This window comes from Ambystoma mexicanum, chromosome 6p (assembly GCF_040938575.1).
Source record: "Ambystoma mexicanum isolate Mex_15411 chromosome 6p, UKY_AmexF1_1, whole genome shotgun sequence".
In the NCBI taxonomy this organism is placed as follows: Eukaryota; Metazoa; Chordata; class Amphibia; order Caudata; family Ambystomatidae; genus Ambystoma; species Ambystoma mexicanum.
In genome coordinates, this window is record NC_090935.1 from 5430027 (window position 1) to 5449382 (window position 19356).

At 47.9% G+C, this 19356-nt stretch overlaps 1 protein-coding gene across 1 annotated transcript in view; it reads right to left on the minus strand.

The window, feature by feature from the left end:
- Positions 1 to 19083, minus strand: part of LOC138511122 (zinc finger protein 84-like) — a 142040-nt gene extending 122957 nt beyond the window's left edge. Inside the window, exon 1 of the mRNA XM_069626607.1 lies at positions 18986 to 19083. The gene's annotated coding sequence lies outside the window, so the exon portion shown is untranslated. The remainder of the gene's footprint in view (positions 1 to 18985) is intronic.
- Between the last annotated feature and the right edge of the window lie 273 nt (positions 19084 to 19356).

Genomic DNA, 19356 nt, shown 5'->3' on the forward strand with positions numbered 1-19356 from the left:
TATGCAGTGCTGCTGTTAATCAGAGGCAGTGGCTAATCTTGCTGGACAGCTTGCTTATCTCCCCAGTGTTCCTGCATGTACATTACAGGATTGGCAGGTGCACATATTGCTATGCAGTGCTGGTGTTAATCAGAGGCAGTGGCTAATATTGCTGGACAGTTTGCTTATCTCCCCAGTGTTCCTGCATGTACATTAAAGGATTGGCAGGTGTGCATGTGTGCATGCAGCTATGCAGTGATGCTGTTAATCAGAGACAGTGGATAATCTTGCTGGACAGCTTGCTGATCTCCCCAGTGTTCCTGCATGTACATTAAAGGATTGGCTGGTGTGCACGCTGCTATGCAGTGCTGATGTTAATCAGAGGCAGTGGCTAATTTTGCTGGATAGCTTGCTGATCTCACCAGTGTTCCTGCATGTACATTAAAGGATTGGCTGGTGTGCATGCTGCTATGCAGTGCTGATGTTAATCAGAGGCAGTGGCTAATTTTGCTGGACAGCTTGCTTATCTCCCCAGTGTTCCTGCATGTACATTAAGGATTGGCTGGTGTGCATGCTGCTATGCAGTGCCGCTGTTAATCAGGGGCAGTAGCTAATCTTGCTGTACAGCTTGCTGATCTTCCCAGTGTTCCTGCATGTACATGACAGGATTGGCTGGTGTGCATGCTGCTATGCTACGCTGCTGTTAATCAAAGGCAGAGGCTAATCTTGCTGGACAACTTGCTGATCTCCGCAGTGTTCCTGCATGTACATTAAAGATTGGGATATGTGCATGTGTGCATGCTGCGCTGCAGTTAATCAGAGGCATTGGCTAATCTTGCGGGACTGCTTGCTTATCTCCCCAGTGTTGCTGCATGTACATTACAGGATTGGCAAGTGTGTTTGTGTGCATGCTGCTATACTGTGCCACTGTAAATCAGAGACAGTAGCTAATCTTGCTGGATTGCTTCCTTATCTCCCCAGTGTTGCTGCATGTACATTACAGGATTGGCAGGTGTGCATGATGCGCTGCTGTTAATCATAGACAGTGGATAATCTTGCTGGACAGCTTGCTTTTCTTCCCAGTGTTCCTGCATGTACATTACAGGATTGGCTGGTGTGCATGGGTGCATGCTGCTATACTGTGCCACTGTTAGTCTGAGGCAGTGGCTAATCTTGCTGGACAGCTTGCTGATCTTCTCAGTGTTCCTGCATGTACATTACAGGATTGGCTGGTGTGCATATGTACATGCTGCTATGCTGTGCTGCTGTTAATCAGTGTTCCTGCATGTACATTACAGGATTGGCTGGTGTGCATGCTGCAATGCAGTGCTGCTGTTAATCCGAGGCAGTGGCTAATCTTGCTGGACAGCTTGCTTATCTCCCCAGTGTTCCTGCATGTACATTACAGGATTGGCTGATGTGCATGGGTGCATGCTGCTATGCTATGCTGCTGTTAATCAGTGTTCCTGCATGTACATTACAGGATTGGCTGGTGTGCATGCTGCAATGCAGTGCTGCTGTTAATCAGAGGCAGTAGCTAATCTTGCTGTACAGCTTGCTTATCTTCCCAGTGTGCCTTCATCTACTTTAAAGGATTGGCTGGTGTGCATGGGTGCATGCTGCTATGCAGTGCTGCTGTTAATCAGAGGCAGTGGCTAATCTTGCTGGACAGCTTGCTTATCTCCCCAGTGTTCCTGCATGTACATTACCGGATTGGCAGGTGCACATATTGCTATGCAGTGCTGCTGTTAATCAGAGGCAGTGGCTAATCTTGCTGGACAGCTTGCTTATCTCCCCATTGTTCCTGCATGTACATTACAGGATTGGCAGGTGCACATATTGCTATGCAGTGCTGCTGTTAATCAGAGGCAGTGGCTAATCTTGCTGGACAGCTTGCTTATCTCCCCAGTGTTCCTGCATGTACATTACAGGATTGGCAGGTGCACATATTGCTATGCAGTGCTGCTGTTAATCAGAGACAGTGGATAATCTTGCTGGACAGCTTGCTGATCTCCCCAGTGTTCCTGCATGTACATTAAAGGATTGGCATGTGTGCAGTGTTCCTGCATGTACATTAAGGATTAGGATATGTGTATGTGTGCATGCTGCTATGCTGTGCTGCTATTAATCAGAGACAGTGGATAATCTTGCTGGACAGCTTGCTGATCTCCCCAGTGTTCCTGCATATACACTACAGGATTGGAAGGTGTGCATGCTGCTATACTGTGCTGCTGTTAATCAGAGACAGTGGATAATCTTGCTGGACAGCTTGCTGATCTCCCCAGTGTTCCTGCATGTACATTAAAGGATTGGCTGGTGTGCCTGCTGCTCTGGTGCGCTGCTGTTAATCAGAGGCAGTGGATAATCTTGCTGGACAGCTTGCTTATCTCCCCAGTGTACCTGCATGTACATTAATGGATTGGCTGGTGTGCATGTGTGCATGCTGCTATGCAATGCTGCTGTTAATAAGAGGCAGTGGCTAACCTTGCTAGACAGCTTGCTGATCTACCCAGTGTTCCTGCATGTACATTACAGGATTGGCTGGTGTGCATGCTGCTATGCAGTGCTGCTGTTAATCAGAGGCAGTGGCTAATCGTGCAGGACAGCTTGCTTATCTTTCCAGTGTTCCTGCATGTACATTACAGGATTGGCTGGTGTGCATGCTGCTATGCAGTGCTGCTGTTAATCAGAGGCAGTGGCTAATCTTGCCGGACAGCTTGCTTATCTTCCCAGTGTTCCTGCATGTACATTAAAGGATTGGGAGGTGTGCTTGCTGCTATGCAGTGCTGCTGTTAATCAGAGGCAGTGGCTAATCTTGCTGGACAGCTTGCTGATCTCCCCAGTGTTCCTGCATGTACATTAAGGATTGGGATATGTGCATGTGTGCATGCTGCGCTGCAGTTAATCAGAGGCATTGGCTAATCTTGTGGGACTGCTTGCTTATCTCCCCATTGTTCCTGCATGTACATTACAGGATTGGCTGGTGTGCATGGGTGCATGCTGCTATACTGTGCCACTGTTAACCAGAGGCAGTGGCTGATCTTGCTCGACTGCTTGCTGATCTTCCCAGTGTTCCTGCATGTAGATTACAGGATTGGCTGGTGTGCATGTGTGCATGCTGCCATGCAGTGCTGGTGCTAATCAGGGACGGTGAATAATCTTGCTGGACTGCTTGCTTATCTCCCCATTGTTCCTGCATGTACATTAAGGATTAGGATATGTGTATGTGTGCATGCTGCTATGCTGTGCTGCTGTTAATCAGAGACAGTGGATAATCTTGCTGGACAGTTTGCTTATCTCCCCAGTGTTCCTGCATGTACATTAAAGGATTGGCTGGTGTGCATGCTGCTATGGTGCGCTGCTGTTAATCAGAGGCAGTGGCTAATCTTGCTGGACAGCTTGCTTATCTCCCCAGTGTACCTGCATGTACATTAAAGGATTGGCAAGTGTACATGCTGCTATGCAGTGCTGCTGTTAATCAGAGGCAGTGGCTAACCTTGCTAGACAGCTTGCTGATCTACCCAGTGTTCCTGCATGTACATTACAGGATTGGCTGGTGTGCATGCTGCTATGCAGTGCTGCACTTAATCAGAGGCAGTGGCTAATCGTGCAGGACAGCTTGCTTATCTTTCCAGTGTTCCTGCATGTACATTACAGGATTGGCTGATGTGCATGCTGCTATGCAGTGCTGCTGTTAATCAAAGGCAGTGGATAATCTTGCTGGACAGCTTGCTGATCTTCCCATTGTTCCTGCATGTTCATTACAGGATTGGCTGGTGTGTATGTGTACATGCTGCTATGCTGTGCTGCTATTAATCAGAGGCAGTAGCTAATTTTGCTGTACAGCTTGCTGATCTTCCCAGTGTTCCTGCATGTACATTAAGGATTAGGATATGTGTATGTGTGCATGCTGCTATGCTGTGCTGCTGTTAATCAGAGGCAGTGGCTAATCTTCCTTGGCAGCTTGCTGATCTCCCCAGTGTTCCTGCATGTACATTAAAGGATTGGCAAGTGTACATGCTGCTATGCAGTGTTGCTGTTAATCAGAGGCAGTGGCTAATCTTGCTGGATAGCTTGCTGATCTCCCCAGTGTTCCTGCATGTACATTACAAGATTGGCTGCTGTGCATGTGTGCATGCTGCTATGCTGTGCTGCTGTTAATCAGAGGCAGTAGCTAATCTTGTTGTACAGCTTGCTTATCTTCCCAGTGTTCCTGCATGTACTTTAAAGGATTGGCTGGTGTGCATGCTGCTATGCTGTGCTGCTGTTAATCAGTGTTCCTGCATGTACATTAAAGGATTGGCAAGTGTGCTTGTGTGCATGCTGCTATGCAGTGCTTATGGTAATCAGAGACAATGGCTAATCTTGCTGGACAGCTTGCTGATCTCCCCAGTGTTCCTGCATGTACATTACAGGATTGGCTGTTGTGCATGCTGCTATTAATCAGAGAGAGTGGCTAATCTTGCTGTACAGCTTGCATATCTCCCCAGTGTAGCTGCATGTACATTAAAGGATTGGCTGGTGTGCATGCAGCTATGCAGTGCTGCTGTTAATCAGAGGCAGTGGCTAATCTTACTGGACAGCTTGCTTATCTCCCCAGTGTTCCTGCATGTACATTAAGGATTGGCTGGTGTGCATGCTGCTATGCAGTGCTGCTGTTAATCAGAGGCAGTGGCTAATATTGCTGGACTGCTTGCTTATCGCCACAGTGTTCCTGCATGTACATTAAGGACTGTGATATGTGCATGTGTGCATGCTGCGCTGCTGTTAATCAGAGACAGTGGCTAATCTTGCTGGACTGCTTGCTTATCTCCCCAGTAGTCCTGCATGTACATTACAGGATTGGCTAGTGTGCATCGGTGCATGCTGCTATGCTATGCTGCTGTTAATCAGTGTTCCTGCATGTACATTAAAGGATTGGCTGGTGTGCATGCTGCTATGCAGTGCTGCTGTTAATCAGAGGCAGTGGCTAATCTTGCTGGACAGATTGCTGATCTCCCCAGTGTTCCTGCATGTACATTAAGGATTGGGATATGTGCATGTGTGCATGCTGCGCTGCAATTAATCAGAGGCATTGGCTAATCTTGTGGGACTGCTTGCTTAGCTCCCCAGTGTTGCTGCATGTACATTACAGGATTGGCAAGTGTGTTTGTGTGCATGCTGCTATACTGTGCCACTGTAAATCAGAGACAGTAGCTAATCTTGCTGGACAGCTTCCTTATCTCCCCATTGTTCCTGCATGTACATTACAGGATTGGCTGGTGTGCATGTGTGCATGCTGCTATACTGTGCCACTGTTAACCAGAGGCAGTGGCTGATCTTGCTGGACTGCTTGCTGATCTTCCCAGTGTTCCTGCATGTAGATTACAGGGTTGCCTGGTGTGCATGTGTGCATGCTGCCATGCAGTGCTGGTGCTAATCAGAGACGGTGGATAATCTTGCTGGACTGCTTGCTTATCTCCCCAGTGTTCCAGCACGTATATTACAGGATTGGCTTGTGTGCATGGGTGCATGCTGCTATGCTGCGCTGCTGTTAATCAGAGGCAGTGGCTAATCTTGCTGGATTGCTTGCTGATCTCCCTAGTGTTCCTGCATGTACATTACAGGATTGGCAGGTGTGCATGGGTGCATGCTGCTATGCTGCGCTGCTGTTAATCAGAGGCAGTGGCTAATCTTGCTGGATTGCTTGCTGATCTCCCTAGTGTTCCTGCAGGTACATTACAGGATTGGCTGGTGTGCCTGTGTGCATGCTGCTATGCTGTGCTGCTGTTAATCAGAGGCAGTGGCTAATCTTGCTGTACAGCTTGCTTATCTTCCCAGTGTTCCTGCATGTACATTAAGGATTAGGATATGTGTATGTGTGTATGCTGCTATGCTGTGCTGCGATTAATCAGAGGCAGTGGCTAATCTTGCTGGACAGCTTGCTGATCTCCCCAGTGTTCCTGCATGTACATTACAGGATTGGCAGGTGTGCATGCTGCTATACTGTGCTGCTGTTAATCAGAGACAGTGGATAATCTTGCTGGACAGCTTGCCGATCTCCCCAGTGTTCCTGCATATACACTACAGGATTGGCAGGTGTGCATGCTGCTATACTGTGCTGCTGTTAATCAGAGACAGTGGATAATCTTGCTGGACAGCTTGCTGATCTGCAAAGTGTTGCTGCATGTACATTAAAGGATTGGCTGGTGTGCATGCTGCTATGGTGCGCTGCTGTTAATCAGAGGCAGTGGCTAATCTTGCTGGACAGCTTGCTTATCTCCCCAGTGTACCTGCATGTACATTAAAGGATTGGCAAGTGTACATGCTGCTATGCAGTGCTGCTGTTAATCAGAGGCAGTGGCTAATCTTGCTGGATAGCTTGCTGATCTCCCCAGTGTTCCTGCATGTACATTACAAGATTGGCTGGTGTGCATGCTGCTATGCAGTGCTGATGTTAATCAGAGGCAGTGGCTAATCGTGCAGGACAGCTTGCTTATCTCCCCAGTGTACCTGCATGTACATTAAAGGATTGGCAAGTGTACATGCTGCTATGCAGTGCTGCTGTTAATCAGAGGCAGTGGCTAATCTTGCTGGATAGCTTGCTGATCTCCCCAGTGTTCCTGCATGTACATTACAAGATTGGCTGGTGTGCATGCTGCTATGCAGTGCTGCTGTTAATCAGAGGCAGTGGCTAATCGTGCAGGACAGCTTGCTTATCTTTCCAGTGTTCCTGCATGTACATTGCAGGATTGGCTGGTGTGCATGCTGCTATGCAGTGCTGCTGTTAATCAGAGGCAGTGGCTAATCTTGCTGGGCTGCTTGCTGATCTCCCCAGTGTTCCTGCATGTACATTACAGGATTGGCTGTTGTGCATGCTGCTATTAATCAGAGACAGTGGCTAATCTTGCTGGACAGCTTGCTTATCTCCCCAGTGTACCTGCATGTACATTAAAGGATTGGCTGGTGTGCATGCAGCTATGCAGTGCTGCTGTTAATCAGAGGCAGTGGATAATCTTGCTGGACAGCTTGCTGATCTCCCCAGTGTTCCTGCATGTACATTAAGGATTGGGATATGTGCATGTGTGCATGCTGCGCTGCAGTTAATCAGAGGCATTGGCTAATCTTGCTGGACAGCTTGCTTATCTCCCCAGTGTTGCTGCATGTACATTACAGGATTGGCAAGTGTGCTTGTGTGCATGCTGCTATACTGTGCCACTGTAAATCAGAGACAGTAGCTAATCTTGCTGGACAGCTTCCTTATCTCCCCATTGTTCCTGCATGTACATTACAGGATTGGCTGGTGTGCATGGGTGCATACTGCTATGCTGCTGTTAATCAGAGGCAGTGGCTAATCTTGCTGGACAGCTTGCTTATCTCCCCAGTGTTGCTGCATGTACATTACAGGATTGGCAAGTGTGCTTGTGTGCATGCTGCTATACTGTGCCACTGTAAATCAGAGACAGTAGCTAATCTTGCTGGACAGCTTCCTTATCTCCCCATTGTTCCTGCATGTACATTACAGGATTGGCTGGTGTGCATGGGTGCATGCTGATATACTGTGCCACTGTTAACCAGAGGCAGTGGCTGATCTTGCTAGACTGCTTGCTGATCTTCTCAGTGTTCCTGCATGTACATTACAGGATTGGCAGGTGTGCATGGGTGCATGCTGCTATACTGTGCCACTGTTAACCAGAGGCAGTGGCTGATCTTGCTGGACTGCTTGCTTATCTCCCCAGTGTTCCTGCATGTATATTACAGGATTGTCTTGTGTGCATGGGTGCATGCTGCGCTGCTGTTAATCAGAGGCAGTGGCTGATCTTGCTGTACAGCTTGCTTATCTTCCCAGTGTTCCTGCATGTACATTAAGGATTAGGATATGTGTATGTGTGCATGCTGCTATGCTGTGCTGTTATTAATCAGAGGCAGTGGCTAATCTTGCTGGACAGCTTGCTGATCTCCCCAGTGTTCCTGCATGTACATTACAGGATTGGGATATGTGCATGTGTGCATGCTGCGCTGCTGTTAATCAGAGGCAGTGGCTAATCTTGCTGGACAGCTTGCTGATCTCCCCAGTGTTCCTGCATATACACTACAGGATTGGCAGGTGTGCATGCTGCTATACTGTGCTGCTGTTAATCAGAGACAGTGGATAATCTTGCTGGACAGCTTGCTGATCTCCCCAGTGTTCCTGCATGTACATTAAAGGATTGGCTGGTGTGCATGCTGCTATGGTGCGCTGCTGTTAATCAGAGGCAGTGGCTAATCTTGCTGGACAGCTTGCTTATCTCCCCAGTGTACCTGCATGTACATTAAAGGATTGGCAAGTGTACATGCTGCTGTTAATCAGAGGCAGTGGCTAATCTTGCTGGATAGCTTGCTGATCTCCCCAGTGTTCCTGCATGTACATTAGAAGATTGGCTGGTGTGCATGCTGCTATGCAGTGCTGCTGTTAATCAGAGGCAGTGGCTAATCTTGCTGTACAGCTTGCTGATCTTCCCAGTGTTCTTGCATGTACATTAAGGATTAGGATATGTGTATGTGTGCATGCTGCTATGCTGTGCTGCTGTTAATCAGAGGCAGTGGCTAATCTTCCTGGGCAGCTTGCTGATCTCCCCAGTGTTCATGCATGTACATTACAGGATTGGGATATGTGCATGCTGCGCTGCTGTTAATCAGAGGCAGTGGCTAATCTTGCTGGACAGCTTGCTTATCTCCCCAGTGTACCTGCATGTACATTAAAGGATTGGCAAGTGTACATGCTGCTATGCAGTGTTGCTGTTAATCAGAGACAGTGGATAATCTTGCTGGACAGCTTGCTTATCTCCCCAGTGTACCTGCATGTACATTAAAGGATTGGGATATGTGCATGTGTGCATGCTGCGCTGCAGTTAATCAGAGGCATTGGCTAATCTTGCTGGACAGCTTGCTTATCTCCCCAGTGTTGCTGCATGTACATTACAGGATTGGCAAGTGTGCTTGTGTGCATGCTGCTATACTGTGCCACTGTAAATCAGAGACAGTAGCTAATCTTGCTGGACAGCTTCCTTATCTCCCCATTGTTCCTGCATGTACATTACAGGATTGGCTGGTGTGCATGGGTGCATGCTGCTATACTGTGCCACTGTTAACCAGAGGCAGTGGCTGATCTTGCTAGACTGCTTGCTGATCTTCTCAGTGTTCCTGCATGTACATTACAGGATTGGCTGGTGTGCATGGGTGCATGCTGCTATACTGTGCCACTGTTAACCAGAGGCAGTGGCTGATCTTGCTGGACTGCTTGCTTATCTCCCCAGTGTTCCTGCATGTATATTACAGGATTGTCTTGTGTGCATGGGTGCATGCTGCGCTGCTGTTAATCAGAGGCAGTGGCTAATCTTGCTGTACAGCTTGCTTATCTTCCCAGTGTTCCTGCATGTACATTAAGGATTAGGATATGTGTATGTGTGCATGCTGCTATGCTGTGCTGCTATTAATCAGAGGCAGTGGCTAATCTTGCTGGACAGCTTGCTGATCTCCCCAGTGTTCCTGCATGTACATTACAGGATTGGGATATGTGCATGTGTGCATGCTGCGCTGCTGTTAATCAGAGGCAGTGGCTAATCTTGCTGGACAGCTTGCTGATCTCCCCAGTGTTCCTGCATATACACTACAGGATTGGCAGGTGTGCATGCTGCTATACTGTGCTGCTGTTAATCAGAGACAGTGGATAATCTTGCTGGACAGCTTGCTGATCTCCCCAGTGTTCCTGCATGTACATTAAAGGATTGGCTGGTGTGCATGCTGCTATGGTGCGCTGCTGTTAATCAGAGGCAGTGGCTAATCTTGCTGGACAGCTTGCTTATCTCCCCAGTGTACCTGCATGTACATTAAAGGATTGGCAAGTGTACATGCTGCTGTTAATCAGAGGCAGTGGCTAATCTTGCTGGATAGCTTGCTGATCTCCCCAGTGTTCCTGCATGTACATTAGAAGATTGGCTGGTGTGCATGCTGCTATGCAGTGCTGCTGTTAATCAGAGGCAGTGGCTAATCTTGCTGTACAGCTTGCTGATCTTCCCAGTGTTCTTGCATGTACATTAAGGATTAGGATATGTGTATGTGTGCATGCTGCTATGCTGTGCTGCTGTTAATCAGAGGCAGTGGCTAATCTTCCTGGGCAGCTTGCTGATCTCCCCAGTGTTCATGCATGTACATTACAGGATTGGGATATGTGCATGCTGCGCTGCTGTTAATCAGAGGCAGTGGCTAATCTTGCTGGACAGCTTGCTTATCTCCCCAGTGTACCTGCATGTACATTAAAGGATTGGCAAGTGTACATGCTGCTATGCAGTGTTGCTGTTAATCAGAGACAGTGGATAATCTTGCTGGACAGCTTGCTTATCTCCCCAGTGTACCTGCATGTACATTAAAGGATTGGCAAGTGTACATGCTGCTATGCAGTGTTGCTGTTAATCAGAGGCAGTGGCTAATCTTGTTGGATAGCTTGCTGATCTCCCCAGTGTTCCTGCATGTACATTACAAGATTGGCTGCTGTGCATGTGTGCATGCTGCTATGCTGCGCTGCTGTTAATCAGAGGCAGTGGCTAATCTTGCTGGACAGCTTGCTTATCTCCCCAGTGTACCTGCATGTACATTAATGGATTGGCTGGTGTGCATGCTGCTATGCTGTGCTGCTGTTAATCAGAGGCAGTAGCTAATCTTGTTGTACAGCTTGCTTATCTTCCCAGTGTTCCTGCATGTACTTTAAAGGATTGGCTGGTGTGCATGCTGCTATGCTGTGCTGCTGTTAATCAGTGTTCCTGCATGTACATTAAAGGATTGGCAAGTGTGCTTGTGTGCATGCTGCTATGCAGTGCTTATGGTAATCAGAGACAATGGCTAATCTTTCTGGACAGCTTGCTGATCTCCCCAGTGTTCCTGCATGTACATTACAGGATTGGCTGTTGTGCATGCTGCTATTAATCAGAGACAGTGGCTAATCTTGCTGGACAGCTTGCTTATCTCCCCAGTGTACCTGCATGTACATTAAAGGATTGGCTGGTGTGCATGCAGCTATGCAGTGCTGCTGTTAATCAGAGGCAGTGGCTAATCTTGCTGGACAGCTTGCTTATCTCCCCAGTGTTCCTGCATGTACATTAAGGATTGGCTGGTGTGCATGCTGCTATGCAGTGCTGCTGTTAATCAGAGGCAGTGGCTAATCTTGCTGGACTGCTTGCTTATCTCCACAGTGTTCCTGCATGTACATTAAGGACTGTGATATGTGCATGCTGTGCTGCTGTTAATCAGAGATAGTGGCTGATCTTGCTAGACTGCTTGCTGATCTTCTCAGTGTTCCTGCATGTACATTACAGGATTGGCTGGTGTGCATGGGTGCATGCTGCTATACTGTGCACTGTTAACCAGAGGCAGTGGCTGATCTTGCTGGACTGCTTGCTTATCTCCCCAGTGTTCCTGCATGTATATTACAGGATTGGCTTGTGTGCATGGGTGCATGCTGTGCTGCTGTTAATCAGAGGCAGTGGCTAATCTTGCTGTACAGCTTGCTTATCTTCCCAGTGTTCCTGCATGTACATTAAGGATTAGGATATGTGTATGTGTGCATGCTGCTATGCTGTGCTGCTATTAATCAGAGGCAGTGGCTAATCTTGCTGGACAGCTTGCTGATCTCCCCAGTGTTCCTGCATGTACATTACAGGATTGGGATATGTGCATGTGTGCATACTGCGCTGCTGTTAATCAGAGGCAGTGGCTAATCTTGCTGGACAGCTTGCTGATCTCCCCAGTGTTCCTGCATATACACTACAGGATTGGCAGGTGTGCATGCTGCTATACTGTGCTGCTGTTAATCAGAGACAGTGGATAATCTTGCTGGACAGTTTGCTGATCTCCCCAGTGTTCCTGCATGTACATTAAAGGATTGGCTGGTGTGCATGCTGCTATGGTGCACTGCTGTTAATCAGAGGCAGTGGCTAATCTTGCTGGACAGCTTGCTTATCTCCCCAGTGTACATGCATGTACATTAAAGGATTGGCAAGTGTACATGCTGCTGTTAATCAGAGGCAGTGGCTAATCTTGCTGGATAGCTTGCTGATCTCCCCAGTGTTCCTGCATGTACATTAGAAGATTGGCTGGTGTGCATGCTGCTATGCAGTGCTGCTGTTAATCAGAGGCAGTGGCTAATCGTGCAGGACAGCTTGCTTATCTTTCCAGTGTTCCTGCATGTACATTACAGGATTGGCTGGTGTGCATGCTGCTATGCAGTGCTGCTGTTAATCAGAGGCAGTGGCTAATCTTGCTGTACAGCTTGCTGATCTTCCCAGTGTTCCTGCATGTACATTAAGGATTAGGATATGTGTATGTGTGCATGCTGCTATGCTGTGCTGCTGTTAATCAGAGGCAGTGGATAATCTTCCTGGGCAGCTTGCTGATCTCCCCAGTGTTCATGCATGTACATTACAGGATTGGGATATGTGCATGTGTGCATGCTGCGCTGCTGTTAATCAGAGGCAGTGGCTAATCTTGCTGGACAGCTTGCTTATCTCCCCAGTGTACCTGCATGTACATTAAAGGATTGGCAAGTGTACATGCTGCTATGCAGTGTTGCTGTTAATCAGAGACAGTGGATAATCTTGCTGGACAGCTTGCTTATCTCCCCAGAGTACCTGCATGTACATTAAAGGATTGGCAAGTGTACATGCTGCTATGCAGTGTTGCTGTTAATCAGAGGCAGTGGCTAATCTTGCTGGATAGCTTGCTGATCTCCCCAGTGTTCCTGCATGTACATTACAAGATTGGCTGCTGTGCATGTGTGCATGCTGCGCTGCTGTTAATCAGAGGCAGTGGCTAATCTTGCTGGACAGCTTGCTTATCTCCCCAGTGTACCTGCATGTACATTAATGGATTGGCTGGTGTTCATGCTGCTATGCTGTGCTGCTGTTAATCAGAGGCAGTAGCTAATCTTGTTGTACAGCTTGCTTATCTTCCCAGTGTTCCTGCATGTACTTTAAAGGATTGGCTGGTGTGCATGCTGCTATGCTGTGCTGCTGTTAATCAGTGTTCCTGCATGTACATTAAAGGATTGGCAAGTGTGCTTGTGTGCATGCTGCTATGCAGTGCTTATGGTAATCAGAGACAATGGCTAATCTTTCTGGACAGCTTGCTGATCTCCCCAGTGTTCCTGCATGTACATTACAGGATTGGCTGTTGTGCATGCTGCTATTAATCAGAGACAGTGGCTAATCTTGCTGGACAGCTTGCTTATCTCCCCAGTGTACCTGCATGTACATTAAAGGACTGGCTGGTGTGCATGCAGCTATGCAGTGCTGCTGTTAATCAGAGGCAGTGGCTAATCTTGCTGGACAGCTTGCTTATCTCCCCAGTGTTCCTGCATGTACATTAAGGATTGGCTGGTGTGCATGCTGCTATGCAGTGCTGCTGTTAATCAGAGGCAGTGGCTAATCTTGCTGGACTGCTTGCTTATCTCCACAGTGTTCCTGCATGTACATTAAGGACTGTGATATGTGCATGCTGCGCTGCTGTTAATCAGAGATAGTGGCTAATCTTGCTGGACTGCTTGCTTATCTCCCCAGTAGTCCTGCATGTACATTACAGGATTGGCTAGTGTGCACGGGTGCATGCTGCTATGCTATGCTGCTGTTAATCAGTGTTCCTGCATGTACATTAAAGGATTGGCTGGTGTGCATGCTGCTATGCAGTGCTGCTGTTAATCAGAGGCATTGGCTAATCTTGCTGGACTGCTTGCTTATCTCCACAGTGTTCCTGCATGTACATTAAGGATTGGGATATGTGCATGTGTGCATGCTTCTATGCAGTGCTGCTGTTAATCAGAGGCAGTGGCTAATCTTCTCTGTCTCAACTCACATGTCAAGGGTCCTAATGCGCTGAGACCTGGGGAAAATGGTAATGATGGGGCTGTGGTGAGGTGGTGGTCTAAGCCAAATTTGTACCAATATGTATTTTAACTTTGTAATTTTCAAAACGTTTTTGTGCCACTATCTTTAAGAAGGTAAATGAACATGTATTGAAAGAAATCAACTGCGCCCACTGAACGCTGTCCTGTTAGGATTACATGGTCAGTGGTGACTCCAACATCATAACTTTATAGTACACCAGGCAGATGGTAAACAAGCTATAGTGATTTGATCAATTTGCAACCTTTCGATGAGTGTGTGTTTGCTGGGACATTTTGACAAAAGAAACACAATGGGGGTAATTATGAGTGTGGCGGTAAGGCTTAACGGCGCTGGTAAATGTGCCTAAGCCGCCAACCCCTTACCGCCGCATTACGAGTCTGCTCGTGGGAACCTGCTATGGACGCCTGGTTTTACCAGGCACCCTTAGCGGGTCCCGCGAGCAGACCAGGGTGCTATCAACGGGCTCGTTATTAACAGGCCCGTTGTTAGAACCCTCCCCATTCCCATTGAGCCCTATGGTGGCTCAAATGGGGATGGGTTCCTTGAATGAGGAATTACCGGGCCCTCCAAGGTCAGAATGGCCCGGTAATTCCTCATTCAAGGAACCCAGACCCTGTACCCAGTAAGGGGGTAACCATGCCACTAATTGCGGTATGGTTACCTCCTAACTCGTAATGACCCCCAATGACATGGGCTTTCAGAATTCCCATGAGTGACTTTTCTTCCTTTATTGGTATAAAGCGTTATCAAAACAAACGTATGACTGATCGCAGCGAGGGGGTCATGATGCCCATGCCATGTGGATCCAAAATAATGCAGGTCGAGGCCGATTTGCAAAGCGATGACCTGTGACTGAGCAGCAAGCTCATTGCTCAAAATGTGCATTTTAACACTTCCACTAGTCACTCTTTCATTCAAGGCGATCAAAGAGTGAGCGCCATGAAAGACTAAGGGCCTCATTACGACCCAGGCGTTAAGGGTTAACGCCGTCGTTAACCCTTAACGCCTATTCTGATTTTAACGGCTGCTTTTAGCAGCCGTTAAAATCCATGGCGCTAACCTGCCATGATGCTAATTACGCCACCGTAATTTACGGTGGCGTAATTAGCGCCTTCCCCACTCCCATTATGCCCTATGGGGCAAAAATGGGAATGGGGAAGGGAAAATGGGAAATGGGGATTTACCGCCCCACTCACCTTGGAATGGGGCGGTAAATCCGCCATCCACCATGGTGTAAACGTAGTTTACACCATGGTGGTAAAGTTGGCGCAATTAGCGCCTGGGTTGTAATGACCCCCTAAATCTGCAGCCGCCTTAGAGTCCTGGAGGATCAACTAAAAATGTGCAGAGACAAGTTTCAAAGTGCTGTCAATTTTATGACCTTTAAGAAAATATTTGTTAAGATTGGTTAACTCCACCTGCTATACCGCAATAACCATGATATACCGTCATTTGGCAAGAAGGTTATCATACCGCCATAAAACCAATACCGTGACACCCCTAGTGGGGACACCATGGTGGAGGAACAGAGTGACACTGAATGTGATGACGGGTTACTGCCAAGTACTGACAGCGGGGGAAGGGGCATCAGATCAAGTGAAGGATCACAGAGTATTCTCTGCAGTGGGGGGTGCCATGGAGGAGGAATCTTGACCTCATCTGCCGTACAGAAACGTGGCTTTCCAATACTACAATTATGCTGCTTCTTTGGCTGGCCTTCATGTTTTAGATCTTTAAGGACCGACCGCCAGCACATTAACAGAGGGGGTGGGGCCATTATCCGCAAAGACACCTTTGACACATTTACTCGAACTACATCACCCTTGGATGAATGTCAGTATATGTTCATCAAGAGGGGGTACGGCCATTATCCTCAAAGACACCTTTTACATATGTACTCAAACGACACATTTACTTGAACTACACCACCCTTGAATCAATGTCAATATGCGTTCATCAAAATAAAGGTTAATTGCAACAACATGATGGGAATGCTTCCCTTTTACAGACCTCCTATTTCAACACCCCTATTTGGAGAACGGCTGTTGTCGCTTATTGGAGAAGTTATGAAACCCTCCTCTCACCTTTTAATACTTGCTATTTTTTTTTGTTTGCGTCACATATGATACACATGAACCTCCTGTGTATGTAAACATGTACTACCCATTTCCAGCCACTACAGTTGGCACAAATTATCATATCCCCCAATCACAGACATTGGGCCTCATTACGAGTGTGTCTGTAGCCGTGCCAATAAAACCGGCGCGGCTGCCGCTAAACTCGTGATTGAGTTAGCCGTACCCGGTATTTCGTCATTGCCGGTGCATCCGACTTGCTGTGCTCACAGGTGCCGCGGCACCCGCAAGCACAACTCGTAGTATGGCAGTCCGGATGCAACGGCACTGGTAAGCTTACATGTAATGAGACCCATTGTGCAATTCTTTTTATAACATCCATACCCAAATTGGCATACCATGTGGTACAAAGGGAATGGGATGTTAAAAGCTCTCGAGTATGTATCAAAATTGTACAAATCGTTCTCACCTTGTTATACAGACATGAACAATGAGAGTTCCTGCATTGTCCTTTGTGATTGTTGCCCTTTGTAATTGGTGCATTTAATTAAGATATAAGCCCTGAGCCGAGGGGGAGGGGGGGCATTACCACTTCAGGTAATGCCCCGGGGCCCATAGTTACAGGCCCAATCATTTCACCAGACATGTGCTGTTTTTTTGGTTTTTGTACTGATATAGTGTACACTAGGTCTCTGAAGGACGTCTTTAGGTTTTCATGCTTAATTGTATTTGATTATCACTAAATTTCAGTACAAACATGGTGCCCACCCCATACTTCCTCTTTTTGCCTTATGTGCATAAATAACCTCACATGAGCATTGCACACATTTAATACCGCACAAGAGGGAATGGAGCTCAGCAGGACATGGAATTATGATGTGCTTTGTTCTTGGTTTTGCTAGGTAGCATAAATAAAGATGATGTTTGCAGTCATTATGAGCGTATATGTTAATTATTTGTGATTATCTACAGCAGATTCAAAGGTGTTGGTCACCAACATTCGTGTGTGGTGCATGAAGAAAGGAGGGCCCTACAGTGGGTCACGAGGGGGGTTGGTTTACAGAAAACAAAACTGGTTTGGCTTGGTGTCTCTGGGATGCGGTGAGCCACCCTGCTGCCCACAGTTATGTAGCACCTGAGATTGGGCTCCAGATGTCTTAGTGATCCACCTGGGGGTAGTGACAGAACGCTGCTGGGAAGGCATTTAAGCCTTGGCTCGGTTGTTGGTAGGAACAGAAATAGAACAGTGCCTTCTGCCTTTGCTCCCCCTCTCCCCTGCTGATCTGTTCTCTCTTGGCACTGTGCACCTGGCCACACTCTGTCCTCCGCGCCCAGGTACCTGCTCACCCTGCCAGCCTCCTGCATTGCCTCCGGGCCACCCCTTGCACTGGGGTCTGTATCTGTACCCATACAGTCTACTCTCTTTTCCTTCCTGCACGTATCAGACCTACCCTGTCTGCTGCCTTAAGTCTAGCACTTGCCAATTGCTGGCTGCACTACCACTGTTTGTTGCCTTTATTATTTATACGTTTCTCCTTTGCTCCGCACTTTCCACTTCTCCCATCTTCCTTGCACTTTCCCCTCCCCCTCTCCCATGCACTTGCACGTTCTCAATGTCACTGGGCCTAGTAAGATTGTTGTTTTTTGTTCTCCCCTGTTCCCCTCCCTTGCCTTGCCGCGCTCTGAAACACTTGTGTACGAACGCGATAGAAATAAAATATCAATATCAATGGTCTGAGATTATCCCCGGGGGTAATGGCGAGGAGCCGGGTCGACCAAAGCAGTGGAAAAGTCTCCGCAAATCATACACAGGACAACGGAAAAGTTCATGCAGAGTTCCTAGGGTGACTAGACGTCCCGGTTTTCCCGGGACAGGCTGGGGAAATCAACCTTCGTCCCGGGGTCCCGGGAGTTTCTCCATTTTAGAAACCCCGTCCGGGGTTTGCAGGGTTGGGTGGTTACAGTAATTAAAATTGTAATTTTATTTTCAGAACACTTTCAGAATTTTGAAGTTGGAGGATTGGCTCGAACCCCCTACCTTTTAAGTACAAGTCACAGCACTTCCTGACTGTGCCACAGAGACTGGATTGAAATGAGTGTACATCAAGCCATGTTATATCAATTAGAGCAAACGCCTGTTCTGAATTAACATGTCAAGATTCACAGAATAAACTGCACAAATGAGATCATATACAGTTTATAGAAAGGAGGAGTGCTGGAAATATGATTAGGTGGTGGTTGTGGTAATTGGCGGGCTTCAATGGAGTAGTCCATCTTTTATGTTGTTGGTTACCCCTGTTTTTTGTTTTGGAAATCTGGTCACCCTATGCAGCGTGAAGGGCTCGAATTCATCAATGATGTTTGGGAAGAAGGACCTGGCCAATTTCACACCTGATGGGGTGCACCAATTGGCGGGACACAACGTATTCCACTTAGACATTTTTGGGGGCACGCTCGAGAGCGGGATGCGCAGAAACGTGCTTGGCGAGTGCTCTGTGGTATTTGCAAACTTAGGGTGAGGGGCCTTGGGGGACGCGGAGGGAACCCTCAAGGAATAGGGGAGTATTTGCTTGGCTTAGGTAGTTCTCAAAGGTAAGTATTGGGATGTAGAAGAGGGATGCTGAGGTAATGATTGAGTACTTAAAGTAACAATCATTACTCCTAGTCATATTTCCTCTACTGTGGTGGAAGAGTCCCATGACTTGGCTAAATAATCTAACACTGCAGGCTCACGAGTAAGGGGGCGTGGGGGGGGGTTATACCTCCCAGAAGGAGCAGGGCCTAGAAAAGGCTGGCCCAGTAAGGTTAGTACTGGGACGAGGAAGAGTAGGAGGAACGAGGATTACCGGTAAGTAACCCGACCATGAATCCTCGCTCCTGTGTTCCCCCCCAGGTGGTTCTCCTTGGGTCGGATGCGGGGTGGATGCTGTCAGAGGCCTGGGCTGCGGCCACCAGCAGTGAACAATGTACGGGTACAAAGGGGTGAAATGGGGGCTTAAAGGATACACAATGCCTCACCTGCGGGCCCGTGGTCTCTTCACGAGGACCCCTTCCGATGCACGCACGCAATGGCGCCCCCCTCCCGTGCCGCTCCTGATCCTGCACCGAGCTACATCTGACACTTAAAGACCGGAAGTGACCCCTGAGAGCTCTTCCGGTTCCCGGGAGGACCGCAATACTTCCTGTCTCTCTGCAGCCGCCTGTTGTGGCATTTCCGGTTCATGCCCAGACCTCTGGCATAGCCCCGGGGCACGACCGGAAATGACATCGAAGAGTTTTTCCGGTCCCCTGGAAGGAAGTGCGGCCAGTTCCTGTGTCTCTGCTGCCACCTGGTACAGCATTTCCGGTTCATTCTCGGACCTCTGGCATAGCCCGGGGCACGACCGGAA